Consider the following 26,817-nt stretch of genomic DNA (forward strand, 5'->3'; position numbering starts at 1 on the left):
TTAAAGTTCTATACAATCAATCCTCTGCTTAATTACTCCATAATTGGAAACCTACTGAATATGCTTAGTTATTTCTTTACTCCTTTGAAACACCTCTTAAAACCTGCTCTGAATAAAAATTTCATCATCAATAATAACACCTTACAGATCTGAATCTGATAATGTTTTAGTGAAGCACCATGAGATATCATATCAGCAATAAATGATGTTGCTTATACTGGCCAGCTGACTTTGACTTATAGAGTTTGTTCAAAGCTTGTGAGCTTGAAAAAAAGGTTTCCGATACATGGCTCCCCAGGTTTTTAGTTACCTTCAAAGTAAATTTATATTCAAAGTATGTGTATGCTACCATATACTACCTTGAAGTTCATTTTCTTGCAGGCGCTTAGATGAAAAATAAAGAAATACAATAGGATCTACAAAAAAACCCCATAAATAAACGAAGACTGGCAAACACCCACTGTACCGTGGAAGACAGTGAAATACAGTATCAGGAAGTGTAGGGTCATGCACTTTGATTGAAGAAAGGAAAGGGTTGAGTATTTTCAAAATGCAGAGAAAATACAAATAACAGAGGTGCAGAGGGACTTGGGAGCTCTTGTGCAGGATTCCCTAAAGGTTAATTTGCAGGTTGATTCTGTGCTGAGGAAGGTAAATGCAATGTCAACATTCATTTCAGGAGGACTAGAATATAAAAGCAAGGATGTAATGTCGCAACTTTATAAAGCACTGGTGAGGCCTCATTTGGAGTATTGTGAGTAGTTTTAGGCCCCTTATCTTAGAAAGGTTGTGCTGAAACTGGGGAGGTTTCAAAGGAGGTTCATGAAAATGATTCCAGGATTGAATGGCTTGTCATATGAAGCATGTTTGATGGCTCTGGGCCTGTATTCACTAGAACTCAGAAAAATGAGGGGTGACCTCATTGAAACATATTGAACGGTGAAAGACTTTGATAGAGTGGATGTAGAGAGGATGTTCTCTATGGTGGAAGAGTCTAAGATCAAAGGACAACACTTCAAATAGAGGGGCATCCTTTTAGAATGGAGATGAGGAGGAATTTCTTTAGCTAGAGAGTGGTGAATCTGTGGAAAACCTTTCCACAGGCAGCTGAGGAGGCCAAATCTTTATGTATATTTAAGGCAGAGGTTGATAGGTTCTTGATTGGTCAGGGCATGAGGGATACGGGAAGAGGGCAGGAGATAGGGGCTGAGTAGAAAATTGGATCAGCCACGATGAAATCACAGAGCAGACTTGATGGGCCAAATAGCCTAATTCTGCTCCTATATCTTATGGAAGTCAAAGTTCAAAGTACATTTATTATCTAAGTATGCATACTGTATACAACCTTGAGATTCATCTCCTTCCAGGCAGCCACTAAACAAAGAAATCTAATAGAACCTATTAAAAAAGAAGACTGTCAAACACCCAATGTGCAGAAAATAAAACAGATCATGCACCGGATCTCTGTTATTTTCAGTCCCAGGTTCTCTTAGGAGTTCAGGAATGAGCGAGAAACTTTGATCTTCATGATCATTTGATTTAAAGTTTAAACAAAGATACAGAGTACTTGAGGAGCTGAGAAGCAAAACAGAGATTCAATAAAGGAAGTTTGCACCTTTGAAAAATCTACCACCTTATACTCAAGATAACAGGAATTCTTCAGATAGAAATAATCTAGTTAATAGGCTGAATAATTAAAACAATTTTAACAAGGGCAAAATGTGCTAATTCTTACCCAATTAAAAATGAAAAGATAATGTAACTGCTATACCACCTTCTGCCAATAAGTGGGAATGAACCACCATACTGAGAAAAATACATGAGTGTGTTAAAATACAAGTTATGTCAGTAAAAAACAATGATTAAAACTACCATTTTAGTTTTGCTTTAATTCAACTAATATGTAATAAAAATATAAAAACCCAACTGATTTTAACACATGCAAACAATAAAAGTAAGTAAATAACATTTAGAGCTGAAGTTCACAGAAGTGAATCCACAGCCGTGAAGCCAGTCATCTCGCTGCAGCCAAAACAGGAGCCCGTTAGTTGCAGGCCACAGCCTCGGATCAGCACAGAGATAAATAAACCCCATGGAACAATGAGCTGAAGTAGCCTATCCCTCACATCCTGCCTAGACACCCTGACCTTTGCAATCTGGCCCAGCACATAAATCGTCCCAATCCTGGGTTATTCATTGCTCTAGGACCTGGGTTGTACCCAAACTTTTCAATTCGGCCTGGCACTTATAAGTATCAAACCTCGGGTTTTCTCAGTTTAGGGCCTGGGCCCAGTCTCCGCCACCTCGACTCTGTCTCGCCTCCACTCGCCTCAGCTTGGTTCTGTCACATCAAATCACCCCCAAGTCCACTCCAGCAATGGTTAAGCTTCTGCTCAATCCCTGCTCTTGGGCCTAGCCCTGCCGCCTTGTTCAGCATAAACACGCCACAATGCAACTGTCTTGCACCTCGACATGTCAGTCCACACCTCAAAAATGCCAGATTGTACAGGTGGTTCAAAAACTCATCTCTGAAAGGGAAGTGACAGGCTATCGATTGCAGCTATCGTTTACCAGAAAAGGTGTGTTTAATAAAGTGATTAATAGTTTTGATTGTTATCAGCAAGTGGTCGCTGTGCTTCATCAATGGCATTTTAAACTGGAAAAATACCTTCAAAATGCAAATAAAAAAGTACTCTGAAAATGAGTTGTAAAGAGTGCTTAGGTTGTAGGCTCACTTCAGAGCTGTAGTGAGTGAAGGATATGAGTGATAATGGATGCTGCTTTCTTGTGGTAGAACTCCTTGAAAATGTACTCAATGGTGGGGAGGACATTGTCTGTGTTGTACTGGGCTGTATCTGCCACTTTCTGTAGCCTTTTCCATTCCTGGACATTGGTGTTTCCATACCAGACTGCATGCAACCAGGATGTTCACAGCTATGCATTTATAGAAATTTGTTAAAAATTTTGTTGGCATGCCAAATCTACACAAACTTCTCAAAAAGTAGCGGTGCTATTGTGCTTTTGTTGTGATGGTGTTTACCTGCTGCTCGGAGGACAGATCCTTTGATATGTTAACACCAAGGAATTTAAAGCTACTGACTGTCTCCATCTCCGATCCCCTAATGAGGACTGGCTTATGGACCTCTGGCTTCTGTTTGCGGAAACTGATAATCAGCTCTTTGGCTCTGCTGATGTTGATTGTGAGGTTGTTGTGGCAGCATTCAACCAGATTTTCAATCTCTTTCTTTTATGATTCAGCAAACAACGATGGTGTTAGAAAACTTAAGTATTGCATTGGAGCTGTACTTATCCCCAATTGAAGTGAGTAAAGCAAAAAAAGCACCAAGCCTTGCTGTGCACTGGTGCTGATCGTGAGTGTGGGGATATGTTGTTGCCAATGCATACTACCTGGGGTCTGCTGGTGAGGAATCTGAAGATCCAGTTGCAACGAGTTGAAGTCCATGAACTGGAATTTAGTGATTAGTTTTGAAGGGATGATAGTGTTACATGCTGAGTTACAGTCAATACAGCGCATCCTGACTATGCATCTTCAGAATCAGAATCAGGTTTATTATCGCTGGCATGTGTCATGAAATTTGTTAACTTAGCAGCAGCAGCTCAATGCAATACATGAAAAATAAAAAGAAAGAAAAACGTAAGTAAATCAATTACAGTAACTACTTGGCACGTGGCCAAGTGGTTAAGGCGTTTGTCTAGTGATTTGAAGATCACTAGTTTGAGCCTTGGCTGAGGCAGCGTGCGTGTCCTTGAGCAAGGCACTTAACCACACATTGCTCTGCGACAACACTGGTGCCAAGCTGTATGGGTCCTAATGCCCTTCCCTTGGACAATATCGGTGGCGTGGAGAGGGGAGTCTTGCAGCATGGGCAACTGCTGATCTTCCATACAACCTTGCCTAGCCTTGAGCCCTAGAAACTTTCCAAGGCACAAATCCATGGTCTCATGAGACTAACAGATGCCTATAAGTGTGTGTGTGTATATGTGTATATATATATATATATAATAGATTAAAAATAGCACAAAAACAGAAATAATATATTTTTTAAAAAGTGAGGTAGTATTCATGGGTTCAATGTCCATTTAGGAATCATATGGCAGAGGGGGAGAAGCTGTTCCTGAATCGCTGAGTGGGTGCCTTCAGGCTTTTGTACCTCCTTTCTGACAGTAACAATGAGAAGAGGGCATGCCCTGGGATATCACTTTTCTGAGGCACCGCTCCTTGAAGATGTCTTGGATACTACTGATGCTAGTACCCAAGAAGGATCTGACTAATTTTACAACTTTATGTAGCTTCTTCCCTTCCTGTGCAGTAGCCCCCTCCCCCACACCAGTGATGCAGCCTGTCAGAATGCTCTCCACAGTACATCTATGGAAGTTTTCGAGTGTTTTAGTTGACAATCCAAATATCCAGTTGACCTTCATTCACCATGTGTTTCAGAGCTGAGTGAAGAGCCAATAAAATGGGACCTGTTTTGACGGTAGGCAAACTGGAGTGGAGTCCGGTTACTTCTCAGGCAGGAGGTAATATGTTTCATGACCACTTCTCAAAGGATTTCATTGAATGTAAAAGGTGAATGTAAGTGTTACGAGTGATAGTCACTGAGGCAGTTTAACTTGTTCTTGGGCGCCAGTACAGTATAATTGAACTGATGGGTACCTCAGACTGCTGAAGTGAGAGGGTGACGATGTCAGTAAACACTCCAGCCAGCTGAATAGCCCAGATCTTCTGTTTGTGTCCAGTACACCACCTGGGCTAGATGTTTTCTGGGGATTCACCCTCCTGATGTTCTCATATCAGCCTGAGAAACTGAGATCATGGAGTCATCGGGGGCTGTGGAAGCGTGTAAAGTAGCCTCAGTTTCTGTTGGTCAAAGTGAGTATAAAGAGAACTGAGCTCCTCTGGGAGTGAAAATTTGTTCTCATTTATGTTGTTTAGTTTTGCTTTGTTGGAGGCAATGGCATTCAAACCCTGCCGCAGTTATCGAGCATCCCGCTGTGATTCAAGTTTAGTCTGGAATTGCTACTTTGCATGTGAAATGGCTTCCTGGAGGTCATGCCTGGACTGCTTGTACTTTCCTGGATTGCTAGTCATTAATTTTACCAATCTAGCCCTCAGCAGATTTTGAATCTCCTTGCTCATCTTGGGCTTCTGGCTGTGGAAGACTCTAAATGATTTTATTGGGACATACTCGTCCATGAGTGTCTTTATATAGTCCTTAAAGTCTTTATAGTTTTTATAAACCTTATAAAGACTTTATAAAGTCTATACATTGAGAATAGAGAGTCAAAGAGTCATACAGCACAAAAATAGACCCATTAACCCACCAAGTCCGTGCTGACCATCAAACACAAATTTACAATATCCCTAAACTAATCCTCTTTTTATCTCCTCACATTCTCTCAACTACTCTGAGATTCTACAACAGCCTTTCTCAAACTTTTTGCCCTGGAGGAACCCTTAAAAGAATTTTCAGGTCTCAGGGAATCCCTGCATAAAAATCATTATATCTACAGCTCATGGTACATTAGTGTGATCAGTAAGTTGTAGATGTAGTAATCCAAAAATAATTGTCAATGGTCTTTTGAGTAGAGAATTAATTTTAGCCAATATTTCTTGGAAAAAACGGGTAGTTAAGCTTAGCTTAACTTTCTTGAAATTAATCTTTCTTTTCCTTTCATAGATTTTTAAAATTCTGAAGGCAAACATAATAAATTTCTGTTTTCAATAAAACTCAAGATGTTCTGATATCCTTCCTCACTCTCAAGCCCAAGTAGCAGTGAAAACATTTCAAAATTTCCTTTTGCAACATGATTTTTTCCAAAGATTCAATTTCCTTTCAAATCCAAGAATCTTGTCATTTGAAGTCATAACATTTTCTGCAAGGCCTTGCACAGACCTGTTCAACTGGTCCGTATGATGAAGGATATCTGCTAAGTAGGTGAGTTTCTGCAGCCATTCTTCCTCTTCAAAGCACTCAGCAAAATCTGGCCTACTATTTTCTTGAAAGTGCTCCTGCAATTCGTCTTTCAGCTCAAACACCCTGTTGAGGATTCTTCTTCTGCTAACCCACCGGATTTCTGTACGTAGCAGGAGATTGGTGTGCTTTTTGTCCAGGTTTTCACATAGTTTTTTAAAACATTCTCAAGTGAACTGGTCTTTGTTTAATAAAGTTAACCATTTTTGTAGCATCATCCAGAACTTTTCTTTCTTCTCCAAGAGTTTTAGACATCAATACCTCTCTATGAAGAAAGCAGTGTGTGTTTGACCATGGCAGGAATTTTTTTTTAACAAGAGAAACAAAGCCTCTCATGGAGCCAACCTTTGATGGTGCACCACCAATACAGATGCCAACACAGTTCCTCCAAGACAGATCTTTTGTTTCCAGATATGAAGACAAAACATTAATCTTAACCTTTGCTTGTTTCGGGCAGCTGTTTGCAGCAGAAAAAACTTCCTTGAATTTCACCATCATTTACAAATCTTACAAATGCTACAACATAACATTTATTGGTAAAATCTGTTGAATTATCAACCTAGATAGAGAAGCTGATGTTTTTCAGTTCATCACACAAAACCACTTCAGCATTATGTGACGTCACTGATGTCACATCAGTATATCAACTTATCACACTGTTTGAGTGTGCAACAGTTTCTTGTACTGCATGTTGTCTTAACACAGGGGTTAACAAAATACAAAAAGAGAACTGCATAATAAATGACTAAAAGAGAAAACTGCAAAAAATACAAAAACTCCACAACACAATTCACTTCTAATCCACACAATCCATCTTTTGCAATGGTTACAACAGCAATGTGGCAGGCCAGCAGCTGTGTCATGGTAAAAACTCCTTCCTTAGAATGAAAATTTCCCTCCAATTTTCTACTACACTGATAGGATTTGTTTGTTCCCGTTAGTCAGTTGGTGGCACGTAAGGGGAAACTGAGGGAAGTAATTCAGGAGGGAGAGGCTGCCGTCACAGACCACGTTATCCATTCAGTGCTCAGAAAACGCACTGCACGCTCCTCATCAGCCTTCTGTCCTCCCGTTTGTGCAGTACAGCGCTCAACAGTTATCAATGGCCTTCCCTATCTCGTCTCAAAAACTGAGAATGGACTTGACCAAATAAACACAGTCCTACAGCGCACTGCCACACTGGGCTGAGAGATCTCTAACGAGATTGCTAACAGGGTTGCCCAATCACTGCCCACCACTGCGAGTGCTAACATCATGTGTTGCGTGGAGTTCTAAAAGCAATGTTTATTTTTTAAAATCACAATCTCTCACGGAACCCTGGCCATGGGGGAAACATGCTTACTTCATGCAGGCAGCACCAGAGTTGAGGATTGATCCCGGGTCCCTGGAACTATGAGCCAACAGGTCTACAACCTGTACTGTTATGCTGCTCTTTTTGTGGACTGAGTTAGTGAAAGTTAATTTTTACTGATCAGTCAATGGAACAAGATGAGAAGATGCAAGATTGTACAGATAACTCCTGGGTTAATACCCAAGCAGAGGTGATTCAGCTTGGCTAGACCATGACGGTGTTTACGGTCTACTCACACTTCTTCCAATCATTCCTCATCTAAACTTATCAGTGTAAGACCCTATTCCCCCCTCCTTCATACACTGTTGTAGAAACCATAGAGTGCAGGTATCAGTATGTTGCCTGGATTAGAAAACTTTATTTACAGGGAGAGGTTAGATCAGCTAGGTGTTTTCCCTGAGGCAAAGGAGGCCAAGTGGTGACCAATAAAATTCTATAAAACTAAGAGAAACATAAATGGAATAAATAGTCATAAACTTTTTCTAATGGTAGGGTTGCCAAAAACAAGAGGATATTGGTTTATGGTGGATGAAAGGAATTTTAAAGGGGATAGTTGTTTTTTTTTTACGCAGTATGAAGTTGGTATCTGGAATGTGCTGCCAGAAGAGGTGGTGGAATCAAAAGCAATCTCTATGTTTAAATGGAAAGAAAGAATGAAGGTCTATGTGGGAGGGAAGGGTTAGATTGGTCTTTGTTAAAGGGCTGACACAACATCAGGAGACAAAAGGCCTGTACCGTGCTCTGCTGTTTTATGTTCTCTATTTAAGAGACTGTTTGACAGCTTAAATAGGCAAGGCATAAAAAGATGTGGTTCTGAAATGGGCAAAATTGGTTTTGTGTAGAAGGGCAAGAAATTGACATGGACAAGGTGAGCTGAAAGGTTGTTTTCTGTGCTGTACAACTCTATGATGTGCTCAGTGTCTCCTTAACTGATGCTAATGTATTTACCTTAGTCCCTCCCTGTGGTAGCATGTTCAACATTCTCATATTCAATTGCTCCATTTAGTATCAGAGGATGTATACAGTAAACAACCAGAAATTCTTACTCTTCGTACACATCCACAAAAACAGAAGAGAACCCCAAAGAATGAATGACAGTAAAACATGAGAACCCCAAAGTCCCCACCCCACCCTCCCATGCACAAGCAGCAGCAAAGCATCAACCCTCCCCTCATCCCCTTCCTCCATTTATTTCAGCAGGGAGAGAGGGAGAGGGAGGGAGGGGGAAGGACAGGGAGGGGAAGGGAGGAGGGGAGGGAGTGGGTGAATGGGAGGGGGAGGAAGGGGAGGAGGGGGAGATAGAGAAAGCTATCACCTGAGTACAGAGGCCTTCGACAGCTGAATGGCTGTTTGCGGTGTTCTGTTTCTTCCGCGATACCTCAGTCGGTGACACCAGCATAGAATTGGTTTATCCACAGGGCCACAGGGCCTTAATCTGAAGGTGCACGTCTTCCTTGGGAGATCAAAAAACAGCCGATTGGTAATTTTTGGTATCAACTTTGTAAATATAGCGCACCTCATGGATGGGTGCCTTTGCCTACTGCCAAACTCTCTCTACACCAATGACTGTGCGGCTTGGTCCAGCTAAAAATGCCATCTATAAACTGGCTGACAACACAACTATTGTTGACAAAATTGCAGATGGTGCTGAGAAGTCATACAGGAGCAAGATAGGTCAGCTGGTTGAGTGGGGTCACAGCAACCACCTTGCACTTAACATCAGTAAGACTAGAGAATTAAATATGGATTCAGAGAGGGTGAGATGAGGGAACACATACCAGTCCTCACTGAGGAATCAGAAATGGAAAGGGTGAGCACTTTTAAGTTCCTGGGTGTCACTGCTCTGATGATCTATCCTGGGCCCAACATATTGATGCAGTCACAAAGAAGCACAGCAGTGACTTTATTTCATTAAGAGGTTGAGGAGATTTGGTATGTCACCAAAGACACTCAGAAATATCTGCAGATGTACCATGGAGAACATTTTAACTGGATGCATCACTGTCTGGCATGGGGCCCAATGCACAGGATTGAAATAAGCTGCAGAAAGTTGTCAACTCAGTTAACTCCATCATGGACACTACCCTCCTCAGCACCCAGGACACCTTCAAGGAGTGATGCCTCAAAATGGTGGCAGCCATCATTAAGGACCTCCCTCACCCAGGACATGCCCTCTTTTCATTGCTACCATCAGGGATGAGGCACAGGAGCCTGAAGGCACACACTCAATGATTCAGGAATAGCTTCTTCCCCTCTGCCATCAGATCTCTGAATGGACAATGAACCATTGAACCCAGGAACACTAACTACCTTGTTATTTTTTCCCTCTTTTTCCATTACTTAATTAACTTTAAAAAAAAGACAAAAAACACACACAGACACATACTGTAATTTACAATAAAAAGTGTTTTTATTATGTATTGCAAGATACTTCTGCAACAAAGACAACAAATTTTACGACGTATGCCAGTGATACTGAACATGATTCTGATTGTGAAATTTCCTCTGCATCACTTTCAATCATTCAACATGATTTTTATAACACTGTGACTATTATGGTAACATTTCAATAAATTGAAACCAAGAATTAAACTGTCAAAATACTTAATATTTATACTTTACCCTTAGAAATCCTTAGAAAGAGGTGACATTAGATTGTAAGGTATAGAATTGTTGTGGGTAGAGTTAAGAAACTGCAAGGGTAAAGAGTCCCTGATGGGAACTATATACAGGCCTCTGAACAGTAGTAAAACTGTGGGCTACAAATTACATCAGGAGATAGAAAAGGCATATCAAAAGAGCAATATTATTGTAGTCATGGGGAGATTTCAATATTCAGTTAGATTGGGAAAATCAGTTTGGTGCTGCATTCTGTGAGGGGGAGCTGTAGAATGTTACAGATGGCTTTTTAGAGCAGCTCATGGTCGAACCCACTATGGGATCAGCTGTTCTTGAATATAAGAACATAAGAAATAAGAGCAGGAGTAGGCCATCTGGCCTGTAAAGCCTGCTCTGCCATTCAATAAAATCATGGCTGATCTGGCCATGGACTCATCTCCACCTACCTGCTTTTTCCCCATAACCTTTAATCCCCCTACTATGCAAAAATCTACCTAGCCTTGTCTAAATATATTTACTAAGGTAGCCTCCACTGCTTCATTGGGCAGAGAATTCTACAGATTCACCACACTCTGGGAAAAGCAGTTCCACCTCATCTCCATCCTAAATCTACTCTCCAGAATCTTGAGGCTATGTCCCCTAGTTCTAGTCTTACCTACCAGTGGAAACAACTTTCTTGCCTCAATCTTATCTATCCCTTTCAAAATTTTATATGTTTCTATAAGATCTCCTCTTATTCTTCTGAATTCCAGCGAGTACAGTCTCTGGACTCAATCTCTCCTCATAGTCTAACCCCCTCTTCTCTGGTGAACCTGGTGAACATCCTCTGCACCCACTCCACAGTCAGTATATCCTTCCTTAAGTAAGGAGACCAGAACTGCAGTACTCCAGGTGCAGCCTAACCAGTACCCTGTACAATTGCAGCATAACCTCCCTGCTCTTAAATTCAATCCCTCTAGCAATGAAGGCCAACATTTCATTTGCCTTCTCGATAGTCTGCTGCATGTGCAAACTAACCTTTTGTGATTTCTGCACAAGTACTCCCAAGTCCCTCTGCACAGCAGCATGCTGCAATTTTTTTACCATTTAAATAATAATCTGCATCTTCACTTTTCCTTCCAAAGTGGATAACTTCACATTTACCAACATTGTACTCCATCTGCCAGACTCTTGGCCACCCCACTCACTTAACCTATCTATATCTCTTGATTGTTGTTTTCCTTTTTGTGCATTTTTTCCATTTGCATAGCATTTGACTGTTTTTTAAAAAGCCAAATTGTTAGCTTGATGCTCAACCTAGTGTAGATGGAAAGCGTGGAAGGAGTCATCTAGATGCGAACTTGGGACCATTTGCCTTGAAGTCTGGTGATGCAAGTTCATCACCTTGTTCTTAATTGGGTGTTGTGCAATGAACCAGAATTGATTAGAGAGCTTAAGGTAAAAGGAACCCTTAGGAGCCAGTGATATGATAGAGTTCACCCTGCAATTTGAGAGGGATAATTGAAAGTCAGATGTATCAGTATTTGCAGTAGGTAAAGGGAACTACAGAAGCAAGAGAGAGGAGCTGGCCAAAGTTCTTTGGTCTAGGACTCTAGTAGGGATGATGACAGAACAGCAGTGGCTGGAGTTTCTGGGAGCAATTTGGAAGGTGCAGGATCGATGCATCCCAAAAAAGATATATTCTAAAGGTAGGACGATGCAACCATGGTTGACAAGGGAACTCAAAGCAAATATAAAAGCCAAAGTGAGGGCATATAAAAGAGCAAAAATTAGTGGGAAGTTAGAGGATTGGAAAGCTTTTGAAAACCAACAGCAGGCAACTAAAAAAGTCATAAGGGGGGAAAAGATAGAATAGGAAGTTAAATTAGTCAATAATATTAAAGAAGATATCAAACATTTCTTCAGATATATAAAGAGTAAAAGAGAGGTGAGAGAAGATATTGGATTATTGGAAAATGATGCGAGGGAGGTAGTAATGGGGGAAAAGGAAATGGTGGAGGAACTGAATAAATATTTTGCATCAGTCTTCACTGAGGAAGACACCAGCAGAACGCTGGAAGTTTGTGAGAGTCAGGGGCAGAAGTGAGTGAATTTGCTATTTCTAGGGAGAAATTGTTTGGGAAGCTGAATGGTCTGAAGGTAGATTGATCACTTGTACACCCCAAGGTTGTAAAAGAGCTAGCTTAAGAGATTGTGGGGCATCAGTAAGATCTTTCAAGGATGAATAGATTCCAACATGGTTCTGGAGGACTGGAGAGTGGCAAATGTCACTCCACTCTTCAAGAAGGGAGAGAGTCAGAAGAAAGGAATTGATAGGCCAGCTAGTCTGACGTCAGTGGTTGAGAAAACGTTGGAGTCAATGGTTAAGGATGTGGTTTCAGGGTACCTGGAGGGACATGATAAAATAGGCCAAAATCTGCATGGTTTCCTTAAGGGAAAATCTTGCCTGACAAATCTGTTGGAACTCTTTGAGGAAATAACAAACAGGATGGACAAAGAAGAATCAGTGGATGTTGTCTACTTGGATTTTCAGAAGATCTTTGATAAGGTGCCACACATGAGGCTGCTTAACAAGTTAAGAGCCCGTGGTATTACAGGAAAGACACTAGCATGGATAGAGCATTGGGTGATTGGCAGGAGGCAAAGAGTGGGGATAAAGGGAGCTTTTTCTGGAAGGCTGCTGGGGACTAGTGGTGTTGCACAGGGGTCTGTGTTGGGACTGCTTCTTTTTACACTATGTGTCACTATTTATTTAATTTAACTATTTAATATATATACTCGGAGTAATACATGTTTCATTCTATTATTATGTATTACATTGTACTGTTGCCATAAAGACAAGTTTCACGACATACTGCATGCCAGTGATAGTAAACCTGAATCTGATTTTGAAGCACTGTTTATTGAAGAGGTGTTACTCAGTATGTTGCCTTAAGAAAAGAAATCCTTGCAGCTACCTAAACCAAAGGAGATCTTCTGCAGCCACCATTTCTCTTTACACTCTAATGTACAAACAACTTCTGAGATCAATGGAAAGGAGCTTTAGGTTCATCAAAACTGTCAAAATCTGCAGGTTTGTGTCTCACCTTCCCAGCAACTTGTGATGTTCACCTGTGAGAGGAAAAAATGAAAGAGAAAAAACATTACAGTTAATTAGAGTATCTTAGGGGAATTCCTTTTTGATTTCCTTAGGCAATCAATATGCCTTTGATGTATTACAGAATAGTTTTATGACTGTTTGGCAAGCTGAATTATATAAAGTCCCCTCTTTGTAAATTCATTACTATACATTACTTATGAGTCTTAATTGGGGATTTGAATCTGTTTTGACTGCTGTGAAGTTGGCACTGTTGTGAGTTATTTACCCTGGGTTTGATGGTATAGTATCTCGCTGAAACAAGATACTGTGTAGCAGTGGGGTACACAGACCTTGTTGAGAGAATTGCAGAAGCTTTGTGGCTAATTTGGTGTCATTAGCTATCATAATTTTACTCAATTTGGTCTGATTCTTCGTCTTGTAATTTTTCACTGTTCTGGCATGATATCACTATGCAATGCAGCCAGTGGGCAAAGAAGTGGCAGACAGAATATAGTGTAGGGAAACGTATGGTCATGCATTAGTAGAAGGAATAAAGGCATTGACTATTTTATAAACAGGAAGTGAATTCATAAATTGGAGGTGCAAAGGGATTTGAGCGTTCTGGTGCAGTTTTCCCTAAAGGTTAACTTGCAAGTTGAGTCCATTGTAAGAAAGACAAATATACTTCATTAGGATTTTGAAGGGATTTGGTATGTCAACAAAAACACTCAAAAACCTCTATAGATGTAACATGGAGAGCATTCTGACAGGCTGTGTCACCGTCTAGTATGGGGGGGTGGGGGGGGAGAGGTGGTGGTGCTACTGCACAGGACCAAAAGAAGCTGCAGATTTAGTCTGCTCTATCTTGGGTACTAAATTTAGTCTGCTCCATCTTGGGTATTAGCCTACAAAATACCCAGGACGTCTTCAAGGAATGGTGCTTCAGAAAGGTAGTGTCCATTATTAAAGACCCCTGCATCCAGGGCATGTCTTTTTCTCACTGTCACCATCAAGTAGAAGGTACAGAAGCCCGAAAGCACACACTCAGCGATTCAGGAACAGCTTCTTCCCTTTTGCCATCCGATTCCTAAATGGACATTGATCCCATGAACACTACCTCACATTTTTAATATATATCATTTCTGTTTTTGCACAATTTTTAATCTATTCACTATACGTATACTGTAATTTATTTATTATTAATTTTATTTCTACTTCTTCTATATTATGCATGGTATTGAACTGCTGCTGCTAAATTAACAAATTTCATGTCACATGCTGGTGATAATAAAGCTGAATCCGATAATGTTAACATTCATTTTGAGAGGACTAGAATATAAAAGTAAAGATGTAATGTTAAGGTTTTATAAACCACTGGTGTTCAACTTTATTGTTATCTGACTCTATGTATAGTATATATAACCAAATGAAACAATGTCCCTCTGAAACATGGGGCACCCTCAAAACATATTTCATACACAGCACATAAAACAAAAGCTTTACCATAAGTAAATTAAAATACAATTCAAAATTGCATGTAGTGCACAGCACAAGTAAACATTAAACAATAGACAATACAGTAAACAGTAAACAGCTTGCTGTCCTATTGAGGAGACCTCAGTGGTGGCACGGTATTCACTAGTTCCCAGTCTGAGGGAAGAATATGTTACCCACTCTGGCAGTCCTAGTCCTGATCTCCTGTACCTCCTTCCTGATGGTTGATGTCAAAGAGATTGTGGGAAGGGTGGAAGGAATCCTCAACAATAATTTGGGCCCTTCATCTACAATGCTCAGAGTGAATATAAATTTCAATGGTAAGGAGAAAAGGCATGTAAAAAGGGCAATGTTACGATAGTCCTAGGGGCTTTCAAAATGCAGATAGATTGGGAAAATTAGGTTGGTGCTGGATTCCAAGAGAGGAAATTTGTAGAATCCCCATGAGATGTCATTTTACAGCAGCTTATAGTTGATAGAATTCATTCTGCAGTTTGAGATGGAGAAGCTAAGGTTAGATCTATCAGCATTATAGTGGAGTAAAATGAATTGGAGAGGCATGACAGAGGAGGTGGCCAAAGTTAATTGGAAGGGGACACTAGCAGGGATAATGGAGGAATGGCAATGACTGGAGTTTCTGTGAGCAATTCAGAATGTGCAGGATGGACACATCCCAAAGATGAAGAATTAATCCAAAGGGAGGTTGAGGCAACTGTGCCTGACAAGGGAAGTGACAGACAGCATAAAAGCAAAATTGGGCAGATAAAATAGCAAAAATTAAAAAGAAATTAGAGGATTGGGAAGCTTTTAAAACCAACAGAAGGTAACTAAAAAAAATCCATAAGGAGAGAAAGGCTGAAAAATGTAAGCTAGCTAATAATATAAAAGGGGACAGCAAATTTTTTTTCGGATGTATAGTGTAAAAGAGAGGCATGAATGAAAAATGACAATGGAGAGGTAATAATGGGGGACAAAGAAAATGGCGGATGAACTTACTAAGTATTTTGCATCAGTTTTCACTGTGGTAGAACTAGCAATATGCCAGAAATTCAAGAGTGCCAGGGTCAGAAGTAAGTGTAATTGCTATTTCAAAGGAGTATATGTTTGGGAAGCTTACAGGTTTGAAGGTAATGTAGATAAGTCACCTGGACCAGACGGACTGTACCCAAGGGTTCTGAAAGAGGTAGCTGAAGAGATTTGTGGAGGTATTAGTAATGATCTTTCAAGAATTACAAGATTCTGAAATAGTTCTGGAGGACTGGAAAGTTGTAAATGTCACTCCACTGTTTAAGAAGGAAGGGAGGCAGAAGAAAGGAAATTATAGGCCAGTTATCCTGGCTTCAGTGGTTGTGAAAATGTTGGAGACCATTATTAAGGATGCATTAAGTTTAGAGATATTTTGATAAAATAGGCGAATGTCAGCATGGTTTCCTTAAAGGGAAATCTTGCCTGACAAATCTTTTGGAATTATTTGAGGAAATAGCAAGCAGGATAGACAAAGGAGAGTCAGTGGATGTTGTTTACTTGGATTTTCAGAAGGCCTTTGATAGAAAATAATGATGTGGCTTGAGCTGGATATGGCAGTGTATTCATGAGTCAGCAGCATGAACAGCAGTGGGCTGAGCACACAACACCAGTGCTTAGTGTGATGGAGCTGGAGATGTTGCTGCCAACTCGGACTGACTGGGGTCTTTCCATCAAGTAGTCCAAGATCCAGTTACAGAGAGGGGTAATGAGTCTCAATGAGGAGAATTTACCTGTCAGCCTCTGAGGGATGATCATGTTAAAAGCAGAGCTGAAGTTGACAAATAATGTTCTGCTGCATAAGGCATTGTTTTCTAGGTGGAACAGGACAGAGTGGAGGGCCAAGTCTATGGCATCATCAGTGGATCGGTTTGAATGGTAGGTGAACAGGAAAGGGTCCAATCTCACAGGGAAGTGGGATTTTCTAACACTGTAAGACTGCATTTGGAATATTGTGAGCAGTTTTAGACCCCATATCTATGAAAGGATGTGCTGGCATTGGAGAGGGTCCAGAGGAAGTTTATGAGAATGATCCAGGAATTGAAAAGGTGAACTAATGAGGAGAGTTTGATTGTTCTGGCCGGTACTCGCTGGAGTTTAGACGAATGAGAGGATATCTCATTGAAATTTACCGAATGTTGAAGGCCTAGGTACAGTGGATGTGGAGTGGATGTTTCTAATAGTGGGAGAGTCTAGAACCAGAGGACACAACCTCAGAATAGAAGAATGTCCCTTTGGGTCAGAGATGAGAAGGAATTTCTTCATCCAGAGAATCATAATCTCTGGAATGTATTGCCACAGATGGTTGTGGAGGTTATGTATTGGGTATATTTAAAATGGGGGTTGATAGATTCTTGGTAGGTAAGGACATCAGTTATTGGAAGAAGGCAGGAGAATGAGGCTGAGAGGGAAAATAAATTAGGTATGATGGAATGGCTAATTCTGCTGTTTTGTCTTATAATCTCATGATCTTATGGTCTGATTCAAAAGTGTACAACACACTTTGTTTCTGATAAAGGATCTTTGACTTGAAACATCAACTCTTTCCACAAATGAGCAGTTCCAGCATTTTTTGTTTTAGTGTCAGGTAGCCAGCATCTGTGATATTTTAATTTGCCACTTTTTAATGTTTGGTGGCAATACCAGTTTTTTTTAAATTGACTACTGTATTGTTTTATTTTGCATTTTTCATTATACATCTACAGGGTTCACAGACTTTCTAGCACCACTGTAGATTGAGGTTTGCAATTATGTGCTTGCTTGCGAGGCTTTTGTTTCCTGCTTTGCATTTTAAAGCATTTGATGCTTCACTTGTAGCAACCAAACTCGATATTGTCTTGGATGCTCTAGAATTTGGGGTAGTACAGCTGCTGTCTGGAAAAGAAAACAAGATGGATCTAGACATTCTGTTGCAGATGGCAACAATTATGTACAATACACAGGTGAGTTTTGTGAGATATCATTTACCAAGGACAACTTTAGGTTACTCCACACTCCATTACACCCACAATTTTCTTTCTGGGTCATCCATGTGCATATTGCAAGTTTGCATGTTGTTTTAATAAGGCTTGTGAATAAAATCCTCATCTGTCATGCACCAATTCTTCAATGCATCTGCCCAAGCACTGTGAAATTTTACCGCTGCAATACTTATTTTACATTCTTTGACTACATAATTGACCTATGCAGAAACTACCTCTAACATGTGATATAATTTGATACAGATTCTTCAGAAAATGAAATCTTGACATTGTCATGTACTCTGGAGGTAGTTGATACAGTAAATGTCCCTCCAGTGGGTATGTTTGTGCTTTAAACTGCCAGATAATTCCAGATCACCACTGGTGATGGTCCACTAAGGGACCAAACAAGTGGCAGAATCCTTGCTTGCAGCGGGCTGCAATATTCCTGGTGGCATTGAGGTGTCAGAGTGATCTGGCTCCAACATTTCCTGGGTATCAGGCTTCCCACGTTTCAGATGGCAGAAACCTATTTATCCTCAGTGGAAAAAGACTGCAAACGGGTGGTTCAAGAAGATTTAGGTGCACTCTAACACAACATAGAATTCTGCAGCTCACGATGTTATGCCAAATTCAGCAAACGATATCCAATCCCTTCTGCTTACATATGGCCATATCCCCCAGTTCTCTGCACATTCATGTACATGTCTAAGAGCCTAGATGTGGCCTAGCAAGAGTTTAATAAACCTGCAATATAACTTTCTGACTCTTAAACTCAATAAGTCAATGCCTTAACTAATAAAAGCAAGCATGCCAAATGCCATCTTTACCATTCTATCGACTTGCGTAGCCACCCACTCTCAGGTAACTATGAACTTGGACCTCAAGATCCCTTTGCACATCAACACTGTTTAGGGTCTTACCGTTAACAGTGTATTGCCCCTCATATTTCTTCTACCAAAGAACCACACCTCACAGTTACCCAGATTAAATTCTATCTGCCACTTCTCCACCCATATCTACCACTAATTTGTCCCTCTGTATCCTTGAGCAACATTCTAGATATCCTCAAAGTCACCCATGTTTGTGTCATTTGCAATAAATTATTGAATACAAGTAGACCTATCCAGCAGAAATCAACCAACAACTGGTTGGAGCATATCTGGTTTTTTAAAACTTATTTGACAGTGTGATATGAAAAAAAAGGGTATAGGCTGGAGGGCTGAGAAACAACACAGAGTTTAGTGACTTAACTGATATGTTTGTTCTGTATTGGGTTGCTTTTCTCTACAAATTTCACCATGCCTTTGCACTTTCCTAGCTCTGTAATTTCATCTAGTAGTTTCAATTCTGTGTGTTCAATCATCACAAAGCTTCATTGCTCCATAATCCAGCAGTATGGTGGTGCAGCTGGTGGAGCCACCACCTCACTGTGCCAGAGTCGTGGGCTTGATCCTGACCCCTGGTGCTCACCGTGTGGAGTTTGCACGTTCTCCATGTGACCACTCAGATTTCTTCTGGGTGATGTGCTTTCCACCCTAATCCCAATGAAGAGTGAGTTGGAAGATCCATTATCCACTGCAAATTGCCCTGCAGCATGTAGGTAAGTGGTGGAATCTGGGGTTGATGAGAATAAAAGATAAGATTAATATAAGATTAGTGTCAATGAGTGGCTGATGGTTGGTGTGGACCAGATGAAGTGAAGAGCTCGTACTTTGTACTGTTTCTCACTGTGACTCTGTTTGAACATCATGTCTTCAACTGCCCATGACCCAATCTCCAGAATTCTCTGTTAAATCCATATGCCAGCATTTTTCCTTGCTTAAGACACACCTCAAAACCTACCTCTGACTAAACGTTCCATCGTCTATAATAATATCTCCTTCCACATCTCAGTATAAAGTTTTGTTGATCACGTTACTGTGTAACACTTTGAGACCTTTGCTAATGACAAAGTGGTTATACAAATGCAAGATGCCTTTAAGATCTTGGATAATTTGTCTGTTTAGGGAGATCTCATATGTTGGAGTTCCTTTTGACTTAGAGCTCATCCAGAGTTTCTGAGTTAGAGGAATTGTTTCCTGAAATGTGTCCCCTAGATCGTTAGTCCCTTTATAGATACAGAGTCATGGATTAATGGAATCATGCATCATGAACCAGGCCCTTTGTCCCAGATAGAATCATAGAAAAATACAGCACAGAAGCAGGCCCTTTGGCCCATCTAGTCCATGACAAACCATTTTAACTGCCTGGTCCCATCGACCTGCATCTGGACCATAGCCCTCCATACTTCTCCCATCCATGTACTTATCCAAACTTCTCTTAAATGTTGAACGCAAACAACAGGAATTCTGCAGATGCTGGAAATTCAAACAACACACATCAAAGTTGCTGGTGAAAGCAGCAGGCCAGGCAGCATCTCTAGGAAGAGGTACAGTCGACGTTTCAGGCCGAGACCCTTCGTCAGGACTAACTGAAGGAAGAGTTAGTAAGAGATTTGAAAGTGGGAGGGGGAGGGGGAGATCCAAAATGATAGGAGAAGACAGGAGGGGGAGGGATGAAGCCAAGAGCTGGACAGGTGATTGGCAAAGGGGATATGAGAGGATCATGGGACAGGAGGCCCAGTCTACGTCGGGTCAGCCTTCTATATATTAGCGAGACCCGACGCAGACTGGGAGACCACTTTGCTGAACACCTATGCTCTGTCCGCCAGAGAAGGCAGGATCTCCCAGTGGCCACACTGGGTAGCCTCCAACCTGATGGCATGAACATTGACTTCTCTAACTTCCGCTAATGCCCCGCCTCCCCCTCGTAACCCATCCGTTATTTATTTTTATACACACATTCTTTCTCTCACTCTCCTTTTTCTCCCTCTGTCCCTCTGACTATATTCTTTGCCCATCCTCTGGGTCCCCCCACCTTTCTTTCTCCCCAGACCTCCTGTCCCATGATCCTCTCATTTCCCCTTTGCCAATCACCTGTCCAGCACTTGGCTCCATCCCTCCCCCTCCTGTCTTCTCCTATCGTTTTGGATCTCCCCCTCCCCCTCTCAAATCTCTTACTAGCTCTTCCTTCAGTTAGTCCTGACGAAGGGTCTCGGCCTGAAACGTTGACTATACCTCTTCCTAGAGATGCTGCCTGGCCTGCTGCGTTCACCAGCAACTTTGATGTGTGTTGCTTAAATGTTGAAATTGAGGTCGCATGCAGTCCTTGCTCTGACAGCTCATTCCACACCTTCATAACCCTCTGAGTGAAAATGTTTTCCCTCATGTTCCCCTTAAACATTTCATTTTCCACCATCAACCCATGTAAGCTGTACAAGCACTGATAAAGCATTTTTCTGCAGTTTGTAAATAGGACAAATGCTTATTCATTGGATGCTTTTGTGTTCCCCAGCAGCACCTACAATTCTCCAACAAAGACTGTTACTGATCCGAAATTTCACACCCAGTGAGTTTAGACAATTCAATGCTGAACAAGGGCTGAAACAGAATAGTTGCTGGCTTTGGATCTTTAAAATCAATAATTATAGAGCACACATAAACTGTAACAGAAGAAAAGAATGGTTTGAATTTGCTGCCTGAATCCCAGGTAATTTTGTAAGACTTAAACGGTCTTCATCAGAATTTTAGCTTTGGTTTGCTTAGGCAATTGCATTGAAATCACATCACAAACTTCCAGCATTAATACTACATCAGTCTAAATGCACAGAAGCATAGTAGTTAGTGCAGCAGTTAGTGTAATGCTTTACAGCACTAGCAATCTCCAACTGGGGTTCAATTCATGCCCCTGTTTGTAAGGGGTTTGTATGTTCTTCCCGTGACAATGTGGGTCTGATTTTTTTTCCTCACTAGTACCGAAGGTAAATATTCCCTAGATATTCCCAACTGTTTCCTGCGGCTCAAGAGATAGGCAGGCCTGCTGATTTCTAAGGGTATTTTCTCTCTCCTTAGCAACCTTTTACTCATAATATAACTGTAGAAATTCTTGGAATTTTCCTGCAAGATCATCTCATACACTCTTCCAGTCTTTCAGATTTCCCTCCTAAGAGTATTCCTAAATGACAATAAATGGGGACTGAGTGTCCTCATAATCTAATCTAATCTTAAACTTTTTATAGTCATCAAGAGATTTGATTGATCCCAACCTCGTAGACCCCATGCATACTTCCTTCTTTTCATTGACTAGAGCAGGGGTCGGCAACCTTTTTGCCTCTGTGGGCCAGATCGCGTATTAATGAGTGGACGGTGGGCCAGATAAATGCCATAAAAAAAACTTGAAATATGGAAATTATCCATTTAAATACATCTAGTTATGTTTTGCCTCAAATTAATGAATAACGCTAGAAAATCATTTGTGCTTAACCAAGGATGCCTATTAGTAATCGAAGAACTCAGTTTAGTTTTTCTTTCCCACCATTGCTGGTGCCCCATCAGTTGTGATGCCAATTAGCTTCGACACATTAAGTTTAACTTCTGACATCATTTTCAACAAAGCTTCAAAAATGTCTGCTCCAGTAACCGTGTCCTTCATAGGAATTAATTGAATAAACTCTTTAAAAATTTGAAAAGTTGAGGTCACTCCTTGCACAAACACTGCAAGTTGAGCAGTGTCTCTCAAGTCTGTGCTCTCATCAAGCGCAATTGAAAAAAAATGCAATTCGTTGCAGGCATCCCTTAAACAACTTTTAACATCTGCTGACATTTCTTCAACTCGCCGTGTGATTGTTCTTGCTGACAGGCTGATAGATGCAAGTAAAGATTTCTTTTCAGGACAAACAATATCCACTACTGCCAGTGAACATACTTTGACAAACTCTCCATCTGTGAAAGGCTTTATCTTTTCTGCAGTATATTTTGCAACTTCGTAGCTGGCATGGGTATTTCCTTCATTTTCACTGCTTTTTTGGCACTCAGCGTCTACCTTCCTGCGCTTTGCACTCATTGCCATTGGAATTTTTTTCTTTCATTTTATTTCAAAACGCGAGTTATTGAACAAGTATCGTATCACATGTAAGTATCAGGATATTTAGCGTGGATTTCTTGTTAAAACACAGTGACGCTGTTTCTGTTTACAAATTTGAACGATCCCATCTGAAAATCTGCACGTGCACGGAGAGTATCTAATACATATTAATAAGGTAGTCTTCCTTCCTGTCATTCATATATACCAGTGTCTGGTTTGGAACACAATGGAACCTGGGGCTAGAGGAACAAGACACCATACATGTCCATCAGTGTGGTCGCGTGAAACACTCAGAATAAGGAAAAATCGCTCGCGGGCTGAATAAGCATAGTATCCCAATATTTGCTCACAGGCCCGTCAAAATACCTTCGTGGGCCAGATCTGGCCCGCAGGCCATAGGTTGCCTACCCCTGGACTACAGCCTTAATATTATTCATCAGCCTAAGTTCCCTAAACTTGACAGGTTACCCTTCACCCTAACAGGAGCACGTTGCATCTGGAGACTTGATATCATATTCTTAAAAGCCTCCCACTTGCCATTTGTTCCTCACCCATTTGACCTCTGCTAGGTCCTACCTAATTCCCTGAAGTTAGCCCTATTCCAGTTTAGGACCCTAATCTGCGAACCAGTCTTATCCTTTTCCATCACTATCTTTATTAGAATTATGGGCAATAGAGGCAAAGTGCTCCATGACTACCATTTCAATTACCTGCCCTGTCTCATTCCTTCTGAGGATGTCCAGTATTGCATCCTCCCAAACAGGGGCCTCTATACATTCAGTGGCCACTTTATTAGATACATCTGTACATCTGCTCATTAATGCAAATATCTAATCAGCCGATCATGGGCACCAATGCATAAATGCATGCAGACAGAGTCAAGACATCCCATTGTTGTTCAGATCAAACATCAGAATGGGGAAAGAGATGTCATCTATGTGACATTGACTGTGTAATGATTGTTGGTGCCAAGCTAGTTAGTTTGATTATCTCAGAAACTGCTGATGTCCTAGGATTTTCACACACAACAGTCTCTAGAGTTTATAGAGAATGGTGTGAAAATCCAGCGAGCGGCAGTCCTGTTGGTGGGCAAAAATGCCCTATTATTGAGGGAGTTTGGAGGAGAATGGCCAGACTGATTCAAACTGACAGGAAGGTGACAGTAACTCAAATAGCCATAATTAAAAACAAATTGCAGAGCAGCATCTCTGAACACAGATTGTAGTGGAAAAGGGCTGCAGCAGCAGAAGACCACAAACATGCCCTTAGTGGCCACTTTATTAGGTACAGGAGGCTCCTAATAAAGTGACCTCTGACTGCATATTGGCTCAAGAAACTTGCTTGGTCATACTTCACAAATTCCATCCCATCCGGCCATAAGCATTCTAGGTCTCCTAATCACTACAGGGAAATTAAAATCTCCCAGTGATGAAGCCCTATTATTATTATTACAACTATGAGCAATTGTTCTCCACATCTGCTCCACAAGTTCTCACTGACTAGTAGGGGGAGGCTCTATAATGCAGACACACGAGAGAGATCATCCCCTCCTTTTTGCTAAGTTTTACCATATGGCCTCGCTGGACAACATCCCCCACCCCTGCCAGAATGTCATCTCTAATCACTGCTGTTACATCCTACCTTATCAATAAGGCTGCATCTCCTCCATGTTACCCTGTAGCTCTGTAATGCCTGCAGCAGTTGTATGCTGGATGGTGTCGTCACCTGCATTTCCTCCTTTTCAAAGGTGGGGGAGTAGTGGAAGATTAAAAGGGGCCTATTCTGGTTGGCTGCTGATGTCTGGTCATGTTCCGCAGGAGTCAGTATTGGGACCACTTCTTTTCACACTATATGTCAACGAATTAGATGATGGAATTGATGGCTTTGTGGCCAAGTTTGCAGAAAATACAAAGATGGGAAAAGGAGCAGGTAATGGTGAAGGAGAAGGGAGTCTGCAGAAGGACCTGGGCAGTTTGGGAGAATGGGCAAAGAGGTGGCAGATGGGATATATTGCGGAGAGGTGTATGGCCATGCACTTTGATGGAAGGAATAAAGGTGTAGATTAGTTTCTAAACAAAGAGAAGAATTAAAAATCAGAGGTACAAAGGGACTTGGGAGTCCTTGTGTAGGATTCCCTAAAGGTTAACTTGCAGGTTGAACTGGTGATAAGGAAGGCAAATGCAATGTTAGCATTCATTTTGAGAGGATTACAATACAAGAGAGAAAGGGTGTTATACTAAGGCTTTCTGAGCATTGGTCAGACTGCACTTGGAGAACTGTGAGCAGTTTTGGGCACCTTATCTCAGAAGAGATGTGTTGGTATTGAAAGGGTTCAGAGCAGGTTCATGAGAATGATTTCAGGATTGAAAGGGTAAATGTATGAGGCTCTGGGCCTGTAATTGCTGGAGTTTAGAAGAATCATTGAAACCTATCAAACATTGAAAGACCTAGGTAGAGAGGATGTGGAGAGATGAGTCTAGGGCCAGAGGGCACAGCCTCAGAATAGAGGGATGTCCATTTAGAACAGATGAGAAGGAATTTCTTTAGTCAGAGGGTGGTGAATTTGTGGAATTCATTGCCATGAATGGCTGTGGAGGCCAAGTCATTGAGTATATTTAAAGCAGAGGTTGATATATTCTTGGTTAGTCAGGGTATCAAAGGTTATGGTGAGAAGGCAGGAGAATGGGGTTGAGAGAGCAAATAAATCAGCCATGATGGAATGGTGGAGCAGACTTGATGGGCCGAGTGGCCTAATTCTGTACCTCCTGAAGAATCATTACATTGACACCTCAGTGCAGAAGGGTAGGATATTAGAGGTTCCAGGGTGCTTAGAGCATACAGGAGTGATCACTCAGTTGATCAGAGAAGCATGGGAAGTCAGGGGAAATCTCTCCATGATCTGACTGGGCCTCACAAATATGTATGGTTCAGTGCCCAATAAGCTGGTTGATGTCACCCTGGAGCGCCACCATGTCCCAATCAGGATCAGGGAACTCATTCTGGACTACTACAGTAATTTCAATCTAAGGGTCAGCTCTGATTGGCATTGTCTTGAGAAGGGGATCATAACAGGAGGTACAGTGTCTGCAATCATCTTCTCCTTGGCGATGAACATGTTGGCCAAATCGGCAGAGGTAGAGTGTATCGGCCCGTTGTACAGGTCTAGTGTCTGCCAACCACCTATAAGAGCACTCAATGATGACCTGACTGTAACAGCAATGTCAGTGCCAGGATGCAGGAGGATCCTCCAGGGTGAGATGCTTACTGCTTGGGCAAGGATGAGCTTCAATCCTAGAAAATGCAGACCCTTAGTACTTAAGAGAGGAAGAGTCGTTAACAATGACTACTTTAACCCGAGAGGTACCCAAATTCCAAGCCTATCAGAGAAGCCAGTGAAGAGCCTTGGCAAGGTGTTTAACAACTCATGGTAGGAGACAGCGTACATCAAAGCATCCAGGGAACAGCTGCTCCATCCGGGGTTTTCTGCGGTGGACGTCTGGGCTGCTGGATAAAGTCAAGGCTTGGATTTACCAGCAGGCTATTCTCCCTTGGATCCTCTGGCCTTTGCTAGTCTATGATGTCCTACTATCAATGGCTGAGATCTTTGAGAGAAAAATCAGCTAGCACCGACATAGGTGGCTGGGTTTGCCTCGGAGCCTAAGTAACATGGCCTTGTGTGGGAAGGAAAACAGACTGAAACTCCCCAGCAGCAATGTGAGTGAGGAGTTCATGGTCACCCGTACAAGAGGCATGCTGCAATACAGAGAGTCCAGCGACCCGAAGGTCTCACTCGCTGGCATTGAGGTGAGGACGGGCAGGAGGTGGAGGGCACAGGATGCAGTTGAACACGCCGAAGCACGGCTGTGCCATAGGGTGCTGGTGGGCCCAGTGGCATCGGGATGGGCAGGCTTGGGTTGCTTCCCATCAGTCCGCTACGATAAGGTGCAAGGAAGAGCGAGGCGCCAGTTGGTCCAGTGGAAGGTGCGAGCTGCTGCGGAGGAGCTACGTGCCAGCAAGATTGCTGGCATGTGGTAACAAGGTGTGTGGACAAGGTCGGATCAGGTAATGGTGTGCAACATCGCGTGGGGAGACATTTGTCGAGCTGAACCCCACCGCATCAAGCTCCTGATCCAGTCGGTCTATGACGTCTTGCCAAGCCCAGCGAACCTTTTCTGCAGGGACAAGTTTAAGGGAAGGGGACACTGGAGCACATCCTCAGCTACTGCCCAAAAGCCCAGGGGGAGGGGCGTTATCGCTGGCACCACGACAGGTGCCGAAGACAGTGGCTGAGACCTTGTGCACAGCCATCACCCAGACGGAACACCATCA

Source organism: Mobula birostris, chromosome 3, assembly GCF_030028105.1.
Source record: "Mobula birostris isolate sMobBir1 chromosome 3, sMobBir1.hap1, whole genome shotgun sequence".
NCBI lineage: Eukaryota > Metazoa > Chordata > Chondrichthyes > Myliobatiformes > Myliobatidae > Mobula > Mobula birostris.